Source organism: Rhipicephalus sanguineus, chromosome 10 (genome assembly GCF_013339695.2).
Source record: "Rhipicephalus sanguineus isolate Rsan-2018 chromosome 10, BIME_Rsan_1.4, whole genome shotgun sequence".
Lineage (NCBI taxonomy): Eukaryota > Metazoa > Arthropoda > Arachnida > Ixodida > Ixodidae > Rhipicephalus > Rhipicephalus sanguineus.
In genome coordinates this window covers 13904388-13924089 of record NC_051185.1, presented here as the reverse complement: position 1 = coordinate 13924089, position 19702 = coordinate 13904388, and the positions used below count along the sequence as shown (strand labels likewise).

The 19702-nt window shown below is 45.6% G+C and overlaps 1 long non-coding RNA gene across 1 annotated transcript; it reads right to left on the bottom strand.

Annotated features, from left to right (window-relative positions):
• Nucleotides 1-8110: 8110 nt before the first annotated feature.
• On the bottom strand, nucleotides 8111-18314 carry LOC119372468 (uncharacterized). The gene is made up of 3 exons (XR_007417733.1): nucleotides 18198-18314; nucleotides 12544-12595; nucleotides 8111-8490 (listed from the first exon to the last, which is right to left on the bottom strand). It is a non-coding gene; the product is annotated as an uncharacterized LOC119372468 (long non-coding RNA).
• Between the last annotated feature and the right edge of the window lie 1388 nt (nucleotides 18315-19702).

Genomic DNA, 19702 nt, shown 5'->3' with positions numbered 1-19702 from the left:
TCTCCTCCACCAAGGCTGGGCAGCGTCTCCTACAGTCGCTTGGATGTCATCATACGGGCAGTGCGGAACAGAAGATATTTTTATCACAAACAATGAAGGGTACTTATGAGGTGGAACCCTTCCCGCGTAATGTACATCCGCGGTACAATGTTGGCCGGCGAACGGCACGGGCCAAGTCTCTGCTTGACTTCGTAGGTAAATCCCCGGGAAAGGTGGCTTTCGTCGATGCGGCGCAGTATGGCCGCTCGGACAGCTTTGCGGCCGTGGTTGTTGATCATCGCGGTCGCGTACTAAACTCAGCTTCCGTTAGGAAGGTGTCTGCCTCCGTAGCAGAGCAGGTAGCGATAGCTCTAGCTATGAAGGACCCTTCGCGTCCTGAGATATTCACCGACTCTAGGGCTGCCCTCCGGGCCTTCGCTTCGGGTGTGGTCTCAAGAGAGGCTGCCGCTATTCTCAGTTCGAGGGCTGTAGGAGGCTTTCACACAATTACCTGGTTCCCGGCCCACATGGGCTCAGGGGTTCATCCGACAGTTCCCAACGTCAACGAACTTGCCCATAACCGTGCGCGAGAAATCACGTGCCGCGGCGGTGCGGGCGGGTCCGGAGGCGGCTTCACGGAGAGCTTCAGGGATCCACTTGGCACCTTCAACGAAGTTACTTCGCACTATCAACTGTCAAGGCGGCGATACCCCCTCCCGCATTCCAAGCTTACTAGGCCGCAGTCGTCGGTTCTCCGGATGCTGCAGGCAGGTTCCTTCCCGTCTCGCAGCACGTTTAGCCACTTTGCTGAAGGCATAAATCCAGGATGTCCTAGCTGTGGGGCGGATAATTGCACACTCGCTCATATGCTCTGGCAGTGCCCGGCGTTACTTAGCGCAAAGTTCAGCACAGAAGAGGACTGGGAGAGGGCTCTTAAAAGCAACGAGCTCTCAGTCCAGCTGTCGGCAGTCCAGGAGGCCTGCGAACGGGCGGAGGGCCACGGTCTTCCAGTACCGGCGTGGGCGCGGCCAGCAACTGCGGCGGACCCCCCTTCGGGGGTTGTCTGATCGGGGTTCTCCAGGACCAAATAAAGTTCATTTCATCATCATCATCCACTAATACGTGTGGTGGTTTTTTTCTATAGTGTAGGGCAAGGACGTACTTTTTTGTTAGCAACTCATTCTTCAGTATGTCAAGTACAACATGGGGATATAAGACGCTGGACAGCTCGAACAGGATTGACCATGCCTGTTAGGGTTGTTTCAATAAGGACTCAAGTGTAGCTCCGATTGCGTTGAGTTTAATTCCTTGAATTTTAAATGCGAAGAATTTCTTAGTGACCCAAGTGCACGTTCACCATTTCTATCTATCTATCTATCTATCTATCTATCTATCTATCTATCTATCTATCTATCTATCTATCTATCTATCTATCTATCTATCTATCTATCTATCTATCTATCTATCTATCTATCTATCTGTCTGTCTGTCTGTCTGTCTGTCTGTCTGTCTGTCTGTCTGTCTGTCTGTCTGTCTGTCTGTCTATCTATCTATCTATCTATCTATCTATCCATCTATCTATCTATCTATCTATCTATCTATCTATCTATCTATCTATCTATCTATCTATCTATCTATCTATCTATCTATCTATCTATCTATCTATCTATCTATCTATCTATCTATCTATCTATCTATCTATCTATCTATCTATCTAACGTAGTTGCCTATATCTGGGGAAATGCGACATGGTCATCGACTCGCTAAATACTCCTTAAGTCAACTCACGCATTGCGTGAAATCGGCCAAGAGATTTCCTTTTTTTCTTATTCTTGTACACTTTATATACATAAATGAAGTCTCTGCAGTCGTTGCTGTGCCTACATCAGCCAGCAAAACCATACCGCTTCCACACGCGGCTACACAACACGCTCAATGGACAGTGCCTAATAGACAAATTTGGTTCATGCTTTAGAACCATACGACAGGCCATTGTACTATGCTCTGCAACATATACAGATCATGGCTAAAAACTGCAGCAAGTAGCAACACTTTTCATACCAGTCTTCATAGACAAGGTAGATTGTGTTTGATCTAAGGTCTAAATGCGATGTCGGTACAAAGAAACAAAAAGTTTGAAAATCAAGAGAAGTGAGGATTGAGGAAACCGTGTTAAAAGCTTAAAAAGTAGAATCGTTGAGATCACGACTTACTCCACCATGACCGTGAGTGTGAGAATTACTACGAGTCCAAACTTTAAGGCCGACATATTGGTGCTGCTTTCTGCACAAAATCTTACATTGAGATAACAAAGTTGCGCGGAAACTTCCATATATAAATTTACACGCATGATGTGGTGTAGGAATTACAAAGAATGACATACATCTTTTTTCAGTGATGGGATATTTCCCAAAATAGAGCTGTCATAAAACACGTATTGGTGTCTGCGGGACGTAATCATATTTAAATACAACAAAAGTGTCAAGTTTATGTACATTTTAAACACTGCACACCGCAATGGTAGCTATAGTTAGTTATTCATTGCGAAGTAAAGATAAAAACAAAAAAGAACTTTCATGTATGGAAATGAATAATGACCATTTCATAGAACCTTGGACATGAAAGACTGATTGGCAAAGATGTCAATTATTCGTTTCACTCATATCCACCTGATTAAACGAGGCCAATAAGTCATGTTTAATGACATTGGTATTTTCATCAATTAGCTGATGCCCAAATATATGCTTACTGTTATTAACTTTAATTATCATAATGATCCGCTATAATAGTTACTTGAATATCACAGGGTAATGCAGGATAGCAAGAAATTGAGAAACAAGAAAGCTTTAGTAAAATATTTATTAGATGGTTGTAAATGTGTTTCATAGAGAAACTGGTTTTATTAGCGACAGAACATGGTAAAATAGTAAAAAAGTCGATGACGACAGCGGCCTTGATAAGCATGACGAATTTTTACGGAAAAGGAGCGCACGGCAAATCCACTTTCAAGCGCTTAACTCAATTGTATCAGTTTAGAGGAAAGCTTATGTCGGGTTTAGAATACGGCCGGGATCCACGGCGACTACCAGCCATTACGAATGCTGCCTTTAACAAATCTGTTTCGCGATTGCTTCATGGCGCGTTTATGTCAGATGAAATGCGATTACTCCTTAAAGATATCTGTAAGAACTGATCATTCACTGTAATTCACACTGGTGAAGGTTCGGTATGCACATACCGAATTTTAATCGTCTCGGTCATAAGAAAGCATGCGGCCCAGCGCAGGAGCGAGATTATTGAGACCTTCACCATGATCAAGCGGGTCCCTTCATGCGTTAGTTCATCGTCCATCCAGTTGCTTGACAAAGAAATAAAATATCTGCGCTGTTTGAAAAACTACAAAGTACAAGTACACATGAGAAGTATCCACTACGCCACAAATAATAACTTTTGTGACGTAGGGATACACCCACTATGCAATTATTCGTCTTTCTGCGGGTAAGCGAGGTACCCGCTGCACTTCTGTAAGGCAATACTATGTGCACTTTGCTGATGCTGAATTTGGCTGATCACGATAAAGAATTATGGTTGGGCACTTTGTAGTGGGCGGGAAGATTTAAACCACACCCTTGGTGCGCAATTCACCTTTTCCAGAGCGGTGGCGCGCCTCTAGCGGTGACTGCCAGAATCACGACTTGTGGCTCTCTCACCTTCCTCCGTCCGCGTTTCCCGGCTGTGAATGCGTGTTTGCGCGCTGGCGTGACTAGCCGTGTGTCGCATGGGAAGTGTAAAAGAAAAATAGGAGTGAACTTGTAGTGTGCTGTTCGGTCGTAAGTGCAGCGAAGCATGAGTAGCAGCTTTTCTGCGGACGAGTTGAAGAAATTTTTATTGATTGACCTTTCAAAACGCCCAACAGCATCACGGCGGCTCGCAGGCTTGTGCTTGAACACAGATGGGACGTTGTCGGGGTGGTCTGGAAACCTCGATGGTTCTCCTGCAAGTAGTGGGAAAAGAAAGTGTTCTTATATTGTTCAACATTTTCCCCCTTTGGTTGACAATCGCGGCAGCTTATCACACATGCAGAGAGATTACCTAGCTTTATATCCGGGCTAACCCAAGTAGTTGCTGAACTAAAACCATTCAGAGCATTTACATGAAACGTAAATAAGTGGGTCGAGTGGGTTTGTCGGGCAGAAATGTCTGTCGAGTTCATGTAAACGCCAGTCGGTCGGGCTGGGCCAGCCTGATTGCAGGGGTTAGGATGATCCAGCACGACTGACTAGCGTTTCCATGAACTCGACAGACATTCCTGCCCGACAAACGACCCAGCCGACCCGTTTACAGCATGCGTGTAAATGCGGATTGGTCGGGCCCGCCAGCGCCGAGGCTTTTGGAAACGGCAGCGGGGACCGGAAGCCCAGTTCGAATGTGCTGATGTCTCTGCTGGACACTGCGTGTCGTTTTTTCTAGAGTCGTCAGAAGCGAGTTCATGTAAACGCGGTCACATCGGGATCGGTCAGCCAGATTTCTGACTCGACTCGCTCACGACGTGAGCGGGTCGTTCATGCAAACGTAGCCACTGCAATGATGTAAACGATTTCACTACATATCTCGCCGCTCGCGCTTCGTCATTCGCATTCGCTGTGATCGCACCCCGCCCGCGTTATCGTTAACACCGTGCTGTCGTCTTAGCGGCTGTACGCCACTCTTATCAGGCATCCGATCCCACTGATGTGACGAAGCTCGAAATGGAACAGCATAGGAAAAGCATCGCTGCAAAACGCGGCGATGGTCAACGCTGCGCACCGTTTCCTCAACGTGAATGCCATCAAGCAGAGAACCTTACCTGATATGAAATGCTCGCTGCAAACGCGCGAGTTGGCTGTAGGCGTCCACGTAGACCCGTCGACGTTCATTCGGCGCATCGCCTGAATCCACCTTTTCCTTTTGCTGCGTGTAAAGATGCTGCAGGGAAGCAAAAAAACCTAACCTTGGGGAGCTTATTGCTGGCATTTGTGCAACCTACAGCGGCGCACCTCTGCAGCATAACTAAACCCGGACACGAACGCTTGCCAGTGGGGCGACGCACAAAAGCTAGTGCAAGCCAGCAGGAGAGCCTCAAAAAAACATGGCGCCCGCATATTTCCCGTCGTACTCCGCGCGGCGCTCGCCGCGCATGCGTAGAGGACCCCCTTGGAAAAGGCGAATTATCATTGTGGGACGCCCAATTGTTATTTTACTCTTCTGCCACGCTATATTACACATGTTGACGCGATTGCTTGCCTGACACGACGCCTGTATAGGGTCTTTTTGCAAAGCCATTTCAAGTACCAGCTTGGCTCTAAGGTTAAAATACTCGAATACCACGCAGTCACTCCGGGTTCATATTCCATTCGATGCAGTATATTTTTTATTTATTTCATTTTTCTTATTTCGTGCGATAGCGGTTCCGGACACCGGCGGCAGTGGCGGTGGCGGCGGACAGCTACCCCACTGCAGCTGTGATCTAATCAGAGCTTTAGCTGTTAAACAAGAAGATACATTTCGCCTTGGAGTTGTCTTAGGAGAATGCCTAAGGGACCCTGTGAGTTCTTTGATTGCGCAGTGATTGTGTAAACCTTTGGTGGCGGCTTAACTTTGATGTATAGTTCTGTCGTACACTGCTTAAAACATATTACTCCCAGATTCCTGAGTGTTAAAAGTAAATGTGTGCACGTGACACATAAGGCGTGGTTTTCATGCTCCAGACTTCGTTGGAAACGTGTAGTTGTAAATAACTATGGGCGCAAAAAAAAAATTTCATCGGCTCCCTTTAGCTAACGCTAATTTCCTATTTTCCTTAACGCTTTATTCCTATTTCAATTGAATGATTCGGTGCTTTACTTTCCCACACTTTGATTCACAATTGTGTCAATTGGTTCAATATTGGCGCAAACATATAGGTCGTTTCATTTACTTTTCGTTTACTTAAATCGCTCTTGATTACTAGATCCATTTTAATCTACGTTTATTCGCACTTGCCACTTAATTCTTGTCACTTGAAAAAGAAGGCGAATTGTGTTCTGGTAGCACATAGTTCCAAGTGATTATACTTACTTATAGACTGAAGGCGGATCCTGAACCTCTTATATGAGCCCTTTGCGACGGAATGCTGAATAACATGCGTTACTAATTGTACATTCGGCTGTTTGTTTGCGATCGCTTTGGAGTGCTCTGCCGACACGTTCGCCACATTGGACGGGACGAAATTGTGCACTCTCGACCTGTTCCTATAGTGCTTTCAGAACACTATGCTCCAGCTTGAAAGCCTCTTAGACGCTCTCTCCTGCGAACTCTGAGAGTGAGAGAAGTATGATCACGTGACTGCTGCAGGTTTCGTTCTGGTTTGACGTGAGCCTCGGCTGCATGCACGGTGGTTGTTTGGCGCCTTCGCGCCTTTTTTTTTTTTCAACTGAAGACGCGGTAACATGTTGCGCCTTCTTGCCTTCGATTGTTCTGGTGAACGGCTGCACGTTCGGCTCAGACACGTTTTTTGTCGCTTCTATCAAGATCTGGCTCTGAATTGTTGAAGTCCGAGTAACAGGAGGGGCATGAAACTTCGCGGTTTTTCTGCCCCGTGACCGCAGCGATCCTAATGTTTGGGGGCTGTACTACCTACGAGCACAAATGAACGTTGTTGTTCTATTTTATATTTATTACCAGGTCACTTATTAACTCCGGAGTTTTAAATACGCAAGTGAACCTAAAGGTTGCAGTTCGATACTGCGAAAATACGAGTGCCAACCGGAATGGAAAACGGGAACTTCGCCGTCCTACCTCTCACGGCGAAAAAGGGGAGTTTCTTCTCGCGCACCCATGTATGCTACGGCCTACGGTGTCCCAAAGGCCCCTTTCATCACTGTCAAGTTTGGTTCAGCGAAACCCTTGCAAGCTTCAGCGAAACAGATGCATGAATGAATTCGCACCGTCATCACAATTGTGCTGTGCTGTGTGGTGCCGAAATTCTACACGCCCCACCGGCATAAAATTCTTTCGGATTCCGGCGGACGAAAGGTACGATCTGCGTGCTGCTCGTTTTGATTTTCTATACTTGCACGGCATATCAGGATGCGACTTTTTTATGCGACTAAAAACGTAAAATATTCAAGTTGTGTTTTTACTGTATGAATGGTAAGCTTAGGCAATAAAAAACATTCAAACCAACTCTGCTCTTTATTCTTGTCTAATTTATGTGTACACGTAAAGAAAAACAGTCGTACTTAGAATAAGCGGTGCGAAAATAGGGGGATGGGCAAACCTTCATCAATCAAAACGCAATGCCTGCTGTTTTGATCATGTGGCGGGTTGCGTAACAGGAAAAAGGTCGCGCGCTTGCCATCTGAATACCTTCCACTCTCTCGCTCAATTTGGCTTGCTGGTGCATCCCAATTGAATTTGATGCTAAGTCGCGGACCCCCCCTCCCCCCCCCCCCACGATTCGAATCCTGAGTCCTCATTAAGATGGCGAACCCCAGTGCGTGTCTGCGATGCGCCGCCATTTTTTAGTGCCGCCCCCAAACACCAGGCGTTCGTCCGGCGCGGCGAGCGAATATCGTGTTCCATGGATGGTATAGGAAATTTCACTCCCCTGGTAACAGTGTGGTAGCGACCAGCCGATTGTACAATAAGCACGATGTTGCAGGATGATTTTGCTCCAAGACCGCGTGCACTTCGACTGTAGAGGAACGCAAAAATTAGCGCACCTTGCACTAAGTCGCGCCAGGTTGGGTCACAGAAGAGCTGCTGGGCACTTTTCAGCTTCTGTTGTCATTAATCTGTACCAAATGCTTGGGCGGTAATTGAGAGCGTGCCGCTTCTTGAAGATGATGATTTTCTATCCATGGTTCACGCAAAACCAAGACCATAACAGCTCTGCTATAAAAGCACTGTTTACCGCGGATTGAGTGCACGATAATAAAATTCACGTGGCCAAAATCATTCGCAGCACTGCATTATATAGCATACAGTGCGCTTCATAATCCCCCTACTGACCTCGGCGTGCGATACAATTGAATCAAATATAATAGTTCTACGTCTTAGTCGTGGCTGACCTCGAAGAAGCGACACCAACTTTTACTGAAGAGTAGCAGTAAACTTTATTTTTCTTATTTTTTCAGCAAAAACAGGCCATAGCATCACTAGCTATCGGCTCTAATTACACGTGCTTCAACATTCCCTATAGCACGAAGGCACCAATACCCGTTGCCTCTATTTGCCAAGAAACCCGTACGATTCCATGTACTCATTCAACGCCATGGCGACCATTGAGCTGTGTAAATTGACACGAACTTTTTTCTGACTGGAGCTTGTAAATTTTAATTTGGTCAGTTTTGTAAGCGCATGGACATGCAATCATACGGTGTATTTTCGAGTTACCCGTCACCTGGTTAATACACGTCGTCTTCCCAGGCAAAAAATTCCAATGCAATCGCACATTACTCCGCACATCTTGTCCCCTGGTTTCGTGCAGCGCTAGAGGAACGGAATGGAAAGGAATATATGTATTATTGAAGTGGCTGGATAGGCCGTTGTACGGTTTGTTCAGTTCATTTTCTATTCATAAGCGCAGTGAAACAACTTATTTTTTACGATTACCTAAGAGTTCCCGATTTTGCGTGAATAAACCGTGCTTTTAACGCTTGTTTGGTTCAATTTGTTCTGTTAAATTATTTTCAATTTCGATACTGTTGATTAAGTTGTGCACTAAGTATCATCATTGCGTTTAGCGCGACTAAACGATAGAAGATGACCGGACACAGCGTTTCTGTCTTTCTTGTGTCGTTCTGCTGCGCTAGAAGTTACTATAGGCAAGCACCAACAAGTTCTTCAATAAAACGGAAAGGCGGGCTAGTTGGTTTGGCTGCATAATGATAATATTGCGCACGCAACACGAAGACACAGACGAAAAGTTCACAAGGACCAGCGCAGACTATCAACTGGCCTTTATTCAATAAGAAACAACAATATATACTCGCTACACGCACCTCATGATCACTGCGCATGAGCAAAACGGGATAGCGTATTCTTTTACATTAAGAACAATAAAACATTTAACAGACACGTTGCGCTATCACATCTTGTTTAGCAAGTCAATTTCGCTATCATTCAACGCTACGGATGGATGACTGACACACATGTCTTGAAGTCTAGAGATATGCCAAGCTTCTACAATCTCTCTTGTTGTCTGATTAGGATGAGTATACAGAACATCAGTTTGGTTAAACAAAGGACTACACGAACCCGAAGAACAACCTGCACAATGCATTGCTAAATGTGTTAAATGTTTTATTGTTCTTAATGTAAAGTAATACGCTATGCCGTTTTGCTCATGCGCAGTGATCATGAGGTGCGTGTAGTGAGTATATATATTGTTGTTTCTTATTGAATAAAGGTCAGTTGATAGTCTGCGCTGGTCCTTGTGAACTTTTCGTCTGTGTCTTCATGTTGCGTGCGCAATATTATCATTATGAAGTTCTTCAAGGCATTGTGTTAAGATTGTACGTTTTTAAGCTCCTTCCTATATTTTTCATAGTTACACTTTATGTTTTAGCCAACAAAGTTTTATTGCGCACGTAATATTCACAACTCATTTATCGCCTCCTAAATATCATTGTAGCTGTGCAGCACTTCCCCCAATAATTTCACTTTTTCTTCGGCTTTCTTGGTTTGTCCGTACTTGCTCTGATTTCGTCCCACTATACGCTGCCAGCAATCCAGTGTTTGTGCGTAAATTTGTTGACTATCTGGTGTTTATAAATATCTGTATCGCCATTGCTTCCCCGCGTAACACAACGTTGGTTGGTAGTCAAAATGTCCTACGCGAACTCTGTGGGGTAACCAGAATCTGTGTTGAGTCGCGCAAGGCTGTGTCAAAGCAGAGCTGGTGGGCACCCAGCTGGTCCTGAATTGGTTAGGATCTTACTTTATGACCTGTCTCTTTCCCCCCATCCCTTGTTGCACCAAGCGATACATGGCTATGCTCCTCTTTTTTTTTATCTTTTTCTGAGTGTGTGTTTTTCTCTCTTTCTCTTTCTGTAAATTTAATTCTCTGTCTTTCTATCCCTTTTTCTGTATTTGTTTCCTTTCTTTCTCTTTCTTTCAACGCTTTTCTTTCTCTCTCTCTGCAGTCGTTCTCTCGCGTTCTATTTTTTACTCTTTTTTTTTTCATTCTCTCTTTCTCTTTCTTTCAGTGCCATGCTCTACTCTCTCTGCTTCTCCTTTTCTTCCTTCTCACCCTCACTTCTATTTCCTACCCCCTTGCTAACTGTACTATTGAAGGATATAATATGCTCTGCTAGCGTGCCACGATAGCCGAGTGGTTACGACGCTCGCCGTCAGAGCGTGGGGACGCGGGCTCTAGTACTGCCTCACCAGGAAACTTTCCATCTGCCCCACACGACGAACCACGACCATAACAACTATGCTGTAAATCTTCTAATGCGTGTATGTGCCACAAAAAAATGTTCAGTTACCGCTGCTCACCACACAGGTGCAACAAAAGGCGCCAAAACATCTATTAAGATTTCTGTACAGACGCAGGCAATAACTGAGGGAGACTTAAACAAACCGACGGGATTAAACCAGCGATAAACACCGCGGTCGCAGGATTCGGCCTCTCTCGTTAAACATCTCTAGTGTGTGCTTGGGCGGCGTTCATCGTGTGCCGGTTCATGATGACAATTTTGTATCTTCGACACACAGGGAACATGGACCAAGACAGCTCTGCTGTAAAGTGAACTGGCATTGGGTTTAGTAAAACTTGTTGTTGGGCTAGTTGGTGCATGTTACAAGAAAATTCGACGACGCAAATTCCACGACGACGAAAATTCGACGCTCTTTCCTTTCGCCTTCTTTTCTCGGTGGTTTGCGTGCTCGAATTTTCTTGTGGCATTGGGTTACGTGTTGGCATGGCGTAACGTTTGCAGGTTCGCTACAATTCGACAGTAAGGAGTGCACGAGTACGAGCACAGAAGAGGATTAAAAGGGAGCTGGGCCAACCATGTCGAGAGCTGGCTGATCCAAAAAGCTACAGGAACTGGCCGAGCCCAAATTTTCCTAAAATAGTGTAGTATAATTTCTTAAATCTAGAGCAAGTAGTTTTTGAGGTGCTTGAAAGAGATATTGCGTCAGTATACGCTGTGTTTTCAATTGTCTGACAGAAGGGAATATGATGCGAGCTTAAGTTTTCTGGAAAAGCTGGATCGGGAGCACATGAAGGGTTATATGTTTTATGTATCTATTCTATGCGAATCGATGCAAGGTCAGGCGAGCTCTCTTTGTGGTTTGCCAGGCCATTCAATCTTGCCTAGATTTTCGGGCCAGCTTAAAAACCAAATACGGCAAACTATTTTTTAGACTTTTGAACTGCGTCATGTGATGTATTACAGGTGAAGACGATGCGCTACATCTAGTATTTATTAGCGACAATTAAAGTAATATTCACAATGATTTTGAATTACAGTTTTATTAGTATTGTGTGCCGGTAGACTAACTTAGCTTTTTATAATAGTACATCTGCAAATTATGTGACGTGGATAACTGTTTCTCATGAAGAGTTCCCGACTATCTTTAAAGATGCGCCAGGCGAGGTATCTGACAAAGTTTCGCAATAAGTTTAGCCGCAGGGGCAACCACACTAGAATGAGTCAGAATAATATTTAAAGAAATAAACAAAAAATATCAATTAATTTATATTTTAATGATTACAGACGTAGGACCACGCCTAATGCACGAACGGAAGTCCTTCATGCAAGAATGCACGCGCTCTTCAAGGTTAGCTCTTCAAGGTTAGCGCAATTCCGACGCAGCTAATTTTCACGTGGTTGTAATGTCCGGCTTAATTCGTGCTGAAAACCGAAACTTAAATGTCAACATGCCCAATTGCCCTGTCATTTGGTGATGGTCATTGTGACACCTTTGTGTCCTTCGGATTTCGATGCGATGATAAGCAGTCATAATTATACTACGCCGACCGCTGTCATATTGTTGCCGCGCCTGGTGCTTGCAGGGATTGCATACGTGAAATGCAGGAACTGCTTTGTCTCCTGGTGTTGTGTTATCTGTGTTTCCATCCTGATTCTTGCGGAAGGTTATTTTCAGGGCTCACTAACCGCTGCAAATGCCTTGTCCTCTGCTAATAAAGATAATTAATCAATAACAAACAGTGGACATATATTTGCCCTTCATTGGTAAGCAAACTAAATGATAATTTCATGCGAGGTACGTAGTATCGTACGCAAGAAAAGTTTGTATTAAAAATCACGACAATTTGCTTTCAGCCGAGCATACTCCGTTGCAGTGCATGTCCGTGTGATGTTTTCTTTCACACATCGTCTTTTGTTTTCAGGGCTGCAAAAGCATGTGAACGTCACGCGAAGGGTGCTATTGTAACAATTAAATTAACTTTAGAGTTATATGGGAGCCAAAATAGAAATACGAAGGACTCGTAGAGGGGAACACCAGTGACAGTACGTGAAAGATTTCATGTGCAGAAATAACTGCATTAACAAATACGTTGTTACTTACTCGACCTTCACAATAGAGACGGAGGGGAGTCTGACTCACACTTGAGATATTCCTGCAAAGGAGTGGAGAACAATTGGTAAGCTTTGATTAGCACTGCGTGCATTGCTTCGTATTAGCACGGCGATCGAAGGCATCACAGTGTCGAAGATATTCAAGCTCGCAACAACTCTGGGGGGCAAGTGTGCGCACCTACACGCGCAGATGCATCTGCAGCAACCTTCATCAACTCTTGCACGGGCCTGTTTAGTTTCTTCATAGATGGCTCAAACTCGCTGCGGGAGATTGCAAGACAAGTAGAATGTTTTAATAGCGGAACTGTTCTAGAGCTGAGCCTGACGAGAGATCAGTGTCCGCGTCGCATGGCACGCTTCCGTTTCCAGATACACGCATAGATTGCGTAACAACCTAAGTAGTAGTAGTACAACTTTATTCATAAGGGTTGGGATAAGGAGTCATGAGCTCGGTGGGTGGGGCCCCCAGTAAAGGGCTCCACTGGCTACTGCTGTCTGCTTGACGTGACCCAGAAGCGCAAGCTGTACCTCCGGGTCAGAGCTGGCGAGCTGGGCCTCCCATTGCTCGAAAGTATTAGATAGGTTGTACTGGCCTAAAAAGGCATCTAAAGTTGGTGGTCGGTTTAGGCATGCCCACGAAATGTGATATAGAGATGGCGAGCCGCCACACCACGGACAGGCGTGCCCATACAGCGTTGGGAAAATTTTGTTCAATCTTTGTAGATTGGTAAGACCCCCGTTTGAATCCTACGGAGGTCAATCGCGTCCTCCCCTTCTAATGATTTGTGGGGGGCGCTGTATTTTTGTCGAGTGCCTCGTTGGTGAGCCAGAATTTCGCGAGGGGCCATTCTGGATGGGTCGTTGTCCTCCTCGTTAGTATCCTCCTGAAGTGTTTGAGGTGATTGAAAGTGCGCTCGAGGCTCTGCTCGGTTCGTGAGCCCTCGAGCAAGAGCGTCTGCACTCTCGTTTCCCTCCAGGCCTGTGTGTCCCGGACACCAGATCAGCCTGTAGTTGTTTTTAAATCTCCCGCCTAGGAATTTCCTTAGCTTTATCGGGAAGCGGCCTTTTAAAAATAAACGGCACGCTTCCTGTGAGTCGGAGATGATAATGGTCTGTGGTTCCTCCCTTCGTTCTTGCTCTTTGATCGCAAGGGTAATTGCAAAGCATTCCGCCTTGGCGATCGAGGACGTGTACAGGGATGCAGATGTCATCATTCTATTGTCGCTGCTAAGTACTGTTGCAACGGACCGTTTAAAGTTATATGCGGAAGCGTCCACATACAAAACATTTGTTTTGTTTTTTAATGTTTTACGGAGTCATCGCACTCTCTCCTCTCTGCGCTTTTTGTTTGTATTTACGTCCATGTGCTTGGGCAGGGGAGCGATCGAGATCTTGCCGCGGGCGGGTTCCGGGATGTCTACAAGAACGTCGTCCAGGTTCTGGGGGTACAGTGGGAAGCCCACCCTAGCGAGTATCTCTCTCCCGGCTTTCGTCTCACTTAGACGATTTCTCTGCGCGGTCAGTACCGCTGTCTTTAGCTCAGGATATGTGTTATATATTCCGAGTTCTAATAACTTTTGGGTTGGTGTGCTTACCGGTAGTCTTAGGGCTACTTTGTAGGCACTCCTGATTATAGACTCGATGTTCTCTTCTTCAGATTTGTTTAGTGTGTGGAAAGGTAGACTCTACGTTATCTTACTCAGTACGAGTGCCTGTACTAATCTAATTGTGTCTCCTTCCTTCATTCCCTTTTTGTGGTATAAAGGCACCCCTCAAGGAGCCATCATCTCCCCCCTGCTCTTCAATATCGCCATGATAGGACTCGCGCGAGTCCTGGATGACGTACCGCAGTTGAGATACGCCCTATACGCGGATGATATCACCCTATGGGCAACGCGTGGATCCCTGGCTAGCAAAGAGCAGACACTTCAAGAGGCTGCAACAGCAGTTGAAAATTTTGCCAGGGCCAGCGGGCTCAGCTGCGCCCCAGAGAAGTCTGAAATCATCAGGATACATGGAAAAAGATACAGAAGCAATGGAAACATAGATATACACATTGAAGGCGTAACAACCTAAGTCGCGGAAGAAAGCTTAGCCACACAGTGCAACGGGAAAGGCGGTGTGCGCATCAATATGCCCTAAAGTCTTCTCCAAGAGAACGGTTTCCAGGTACACCCATTGATGGCATAACTGCCTCCGTTGCGGAAGAAGCGGTAGCCGCTTGCACAGTGAAACTTGGAAGGCAGATCGAACGTGAATAGGGCCTAATGCACGGAGCAAGAATTCTTGAGGAGGCGAAACTGCACCTGCTCGAGCGTCCTAATAAAGTCACGGAATAGGGCACTGCACTGACGCGCCCTCTGTCGTGAGAGTCCGCTAGCGGAGAGGGCAAAAACACGCGCGTCGCGCTCTCCAACGAAGCTCGCCGGTTCAGGGCTATTCGGTGCCGATTCGCCGTTCGCGCTTTACGCCCAAGTGGGTGTGTTTTTAAGTGTTCTCGCCGGCTCCGTATTTTTCGGTAAATTAACGGAAAAAATGGCGTCACATACAAGAAAATTACCTGAATGAGATATCTTCTAGGACGCGCAATCTATAATTTTTGGTAACGTGAACTCGATAGGTTAGGTATAATTTTTACGGAGTAAGCCATAGATGCCTCATCAAACGTTAAAATTGACCATCGGTGACGTCAGCATGAGTGATGCAAAAATCATCCCGCGATAACATCACCACATGACATTATCATGACGTCAGAGATCGCAAAAATTTGTGACATCACATGACGTGACGTCATGACATGATATCGTTGCTTTGCCCTAGCGGCCTCTGTGATCGGACCACCGATCATGGAGGCAATGCAAAATCAGGTGACGTGCAGAAAGCTTGTAATGCCTCCGATCCTGGAGGCACTGCAAAACGACGTTAGATGCAGAAAAGCTTTTGCACAGGGGTGGGGCAGGATAGAAGCATCGACTGAAGGAAAAGCAGAAGAAGAAGATGGCTTCCGCCTTCGAGTCGTCTTAGCCTAATGTAAAAGGGACCCTGTCAGTTTTTTCAACGAATGATGCGACTTGCTCTCCGAGAAGTGCTTCTCGCAAACATAGTAACGAGGCGTGAGCTCTTGATCTTTCCTTGGTAAAGCACGAGCCAACGCTTCCAACCTCGCCGTGTCACTAGGAACATTGTAGGTTGCGTATCGACTCCTTGCAGCATGCGTACCCACTGTTGCAGTTCGGCACGACACATTTCCGCCCCATCCTAAAGGAGCACTGGTGTAAATCTGCAAAGTGCGCTCCTTTGTTCCCGGAGCGATACTTCTTTCTACGTGCCTTTGTTGCACCGTGTAAAGTGCGAGCAATGTTCAAGAACAAAGCGCCGCCTGCGCAACGCGGAAGCCACTGAGCGCGCTGAAGTGGCAGAAAGCCTGCAAACCGCGAAGGATTGCGCGACAGCTTGCGCGCGCGAATTGGGAACTTTCCCTTCCAAGACCATCTGCGCAAGTATGCGCACAACATGCGAACGAGAAGTGAGGGGCCATGCATGCAGCAGACGTCGTCTGCTCAGGGGCCACAACTAGCAGCTCGTTTCAAGCGCTGTACGACCTATGATTCGGGCAGTATCTATTATTAACTGCAGCTAAAATATCGGTCACATCGATCACTTGATATCAGAGGCAAAAATTTGAGAAGTCTTACAATGTACGAGGTGGTATAACGATCTTTATGCGTCGCGTCCATAGAAGAGCATGTAAACGATGCCAACACGCCGGAAGCGTCGTTTGTCGCGTTACGGCGAAAACCGCATTTCCTGCGTGACGCTACAGCGCTGACCTCGCGCGCTGCGGCGGCCGAGCAGTTTCTCCTCCTCAAGTAATTCTTCCTCCGCAGCCTAATGTCACTGTAGCAGGGGCAGGTGTGGCAGGGGCTGCCATATGTCCTTTGTCGGGAATCTCTACTCTACAAATAACGTGATCGCAGACACCTATACAATATCACAAAACATCACAGATGGTTACAGAAAATAATGAGAGAAGTACAGGAAAACCACAGCTCAACTGTTCCCGCGGTTTTCACGCTGGGTGACACATTGGATAAGTTTATTTTTTGTATTTGAAATCAGTGACAATGGGCATTCGTTTGTTTTCTCAGCACATGTGGCTCATTGTCACTGTAGTGGACTGCCCACGAAAAGGAGGGAAGTTTAAATTACATTTTGTTCTAAATAAATGGCACCTGATACAGAAAACGTTGGCAAAAATAAAGGCATAAAAGTGTAGTACCACCAGTTTTGGTATGTATTGTGGCGAAGGCCTTACAATTTCTACGAAGCCTCAGCAAGCATGCCTGTCGCAGTGACCAAATGCGGCGGAAGCGAGTGAACGAAGGTCTGCAATTGAGAAATTCGTTACTGTTTGTCAGAAGGTTTTTGGGGGGTCAATTTTTATACGAACTGGGGGCGAAATCTTAAGAAGGTATTTAATAACTGTCTAGTCACCACCAAATTATCGCCACGTACAGTAAGCTATGTCATTCCTGGGCTGAAAAGCCCAGGAAGTCTTATATCACAGACGTGTGAGAGTTGTATAATTCCTTTAAAATGAAATTTCTGCCCTTAGGAAGGACCCGAGGACACCGGCAATGAAGGAAACGAGGTGACTGCGCCTTGACTTTCCCTTTCTGAGTAGTCGTCTACTGTACATGCATTAGCGAACACTTTGTCTGTTCTTACGATCCCTCAGCAGAATGCGTAGCGCAGAAACGAACACATGAGAAGAAGACGACAGGACGAGCGCTAACTTGCAATAAAACTTTATTGCCGATCGTGCGCATATTTAAGCACAATAACTTAATATGCAAAAAAAAAAAAGAAAAGTAGAGGCTGCAGAAGAAACAAAGAGAAGTGCCGCACGTGCAATACGCCAAAATTCAAGTTCCTTTTTTGATAATGCTACTGACGGCATACTCCCACACTCATCTCCGGCCCGAGCTATTTCAAACGCTTCGACTATCTTCCTGATTAAACTGTCAGACTGTTGGAAGTTACCGCTTGTCCCGTCGTCTTCTTATCCTATGTTCGTTTCGGCGCTCGTAATCTGCTTAGCGGTGACCAACCAACAAGCCCAAACCCTATCCCTTCTGGGTTGCATGTCCGCTGAATGTGTGATGGCACTAAACGTCTACCTCAGAGCGGCATGCTACAAGATGTATTCAGATGAGTTCTGGAGATCTGAATAAAATTTTCCTTTCTTGGATTGTTGGACTATTTACATGTCATATACATAAATGAATTATTTGCACTTGTTGCGATGTTCACTAACGCACAACGCCTACCCAACTCGGCTACAGCGCTCGGTTACCTGGATACCAAACCGCGCCCTTCGCACCAATTCGGCTGATGACATGAAATCTCTTTAAAGGGTCATTATGCTGCTCTTTCCATATAATATCGTTCATGCCAATTAGTTACAGTAAGCACCTATGGTTAATAGCCTACGCTCGATATGCCGAGGACGTTAAATTATGTTTCAATGAAGCTTTGAATGCGATATTGCTAGAAAGAAACAATGAATAGGAAAAGTGGTAGTGAGGACAGAAGAAGCCAGGTGAATAACGCAGGATGCAAAATCGTGAGAGCATTACTTACTCCACCATGACTGCGAGTGCGAGGATTAGGACGAGTCCAAACTTCACGGCCGACATATTGCTGGCTGTTGCTGGACAAGGTCTTCCATTCAGATCGCAATATGGCGCTGAAATTTGCGTATCTATATATACGCACAGAACGGGGTGTACGGATTATAAATTATGTCATACGTTTTTTTCGTAGGGTGATATCGACAAAAAGAACAGTCGAGAATGGCGTAGCGGTTCTTCTCGATTGCAATTATCTATCAATGCATTCAAGTAGCAAAATATATTTCACATATACTGCAGCGTAACCTTGTTTATCCCTTGGAAATAGATATAGAGAAAAAACGCCAGGCCTGCGGGAAAGCGCAGCACAGTCACAGCGAAAGCTGGAGGAGCGGCATTTCTAGAGTCCGTTGTAAACTCTCTTGGGGCTACTAATACAAGTACACTAGCAAGGTACACACTACGTCATAAATCACAATATTTGTGAAGTTGGGAAGCACCTATTATTCGTCATTGTGCGCAGAATCGAGATTCTAGCTACACATATGTAAGACATTATGTGCACTTTGTTTACGTGACGACTGATGACGATGAAGAATTGTGGCTCAGCACTTTGTAATGGGTTGGAAACTTTAAACGGCCCACCAGTTACGTAATTCGCATTGTGTGACGCCCGGTCGCTTTTTCACTCTCCCGCCATCCAATATAACATGCGTTGACGTGAGAAAGAGAGACATAGACAGGGGGAATGAACTTTATTGAGACCCTGAGGAAATGGATGATGGGCTTATGGGCTTCCTTAGCAACCTGTGCAAGTGCACTTGCGAGGAACCCACTAAGCTATAAATCATCATAATTTCTGTGAAGTAGAGAAGCGGCAACTATGCGATTTTTCATCATTCAACGGAGAGCCGTGGTAACCGCTAAAAACATGTAAGGCATTATGCGCACTTTGTAGGTGTTGTGCCTGATGACGATGAAGAATTATTGCCCCTTGTAATGGGTTGGAAGCATCCAACAGCCCACTCGTTGCGCAATTCGCATTGTGTGACGCCTGGTTACAGAATTCGCGTTGCGTGGTGCGTGGTGGTTATTTCACACTTCTACCACACTAAATTACATATGTTAATGTGGTTCCTTCCGAACGTGAAGCCTGTATAGCGTCTTTTTGCATGGCAATTCCAAGCACCGGCATGGCTCTGAGGTACAACACTGGGCTCCCACGCAGAGGGCCCAGGTTCGAACCCTGTTGCATCCTGGAAATTTTTTCTTATTTCGTTTTTTTTCTTATTTCGAGCGATAGTGGTTACGAACACCTGCGGCGGCGGACAACTGCGGCGCCAAAAACGGCCGTTGAAATGATCTCATAACAGCTTTAGCTGTAAAAACGGGAAATAATATGTAGATATGCAAATGACAATTATTTATACGTATATGCTAAGCGTGAATGAAAGCCCAGCACAGCTGTCAATTACTTACTTTCGTGGTGTTCGTCTGATTGAAGTATGGCAATAA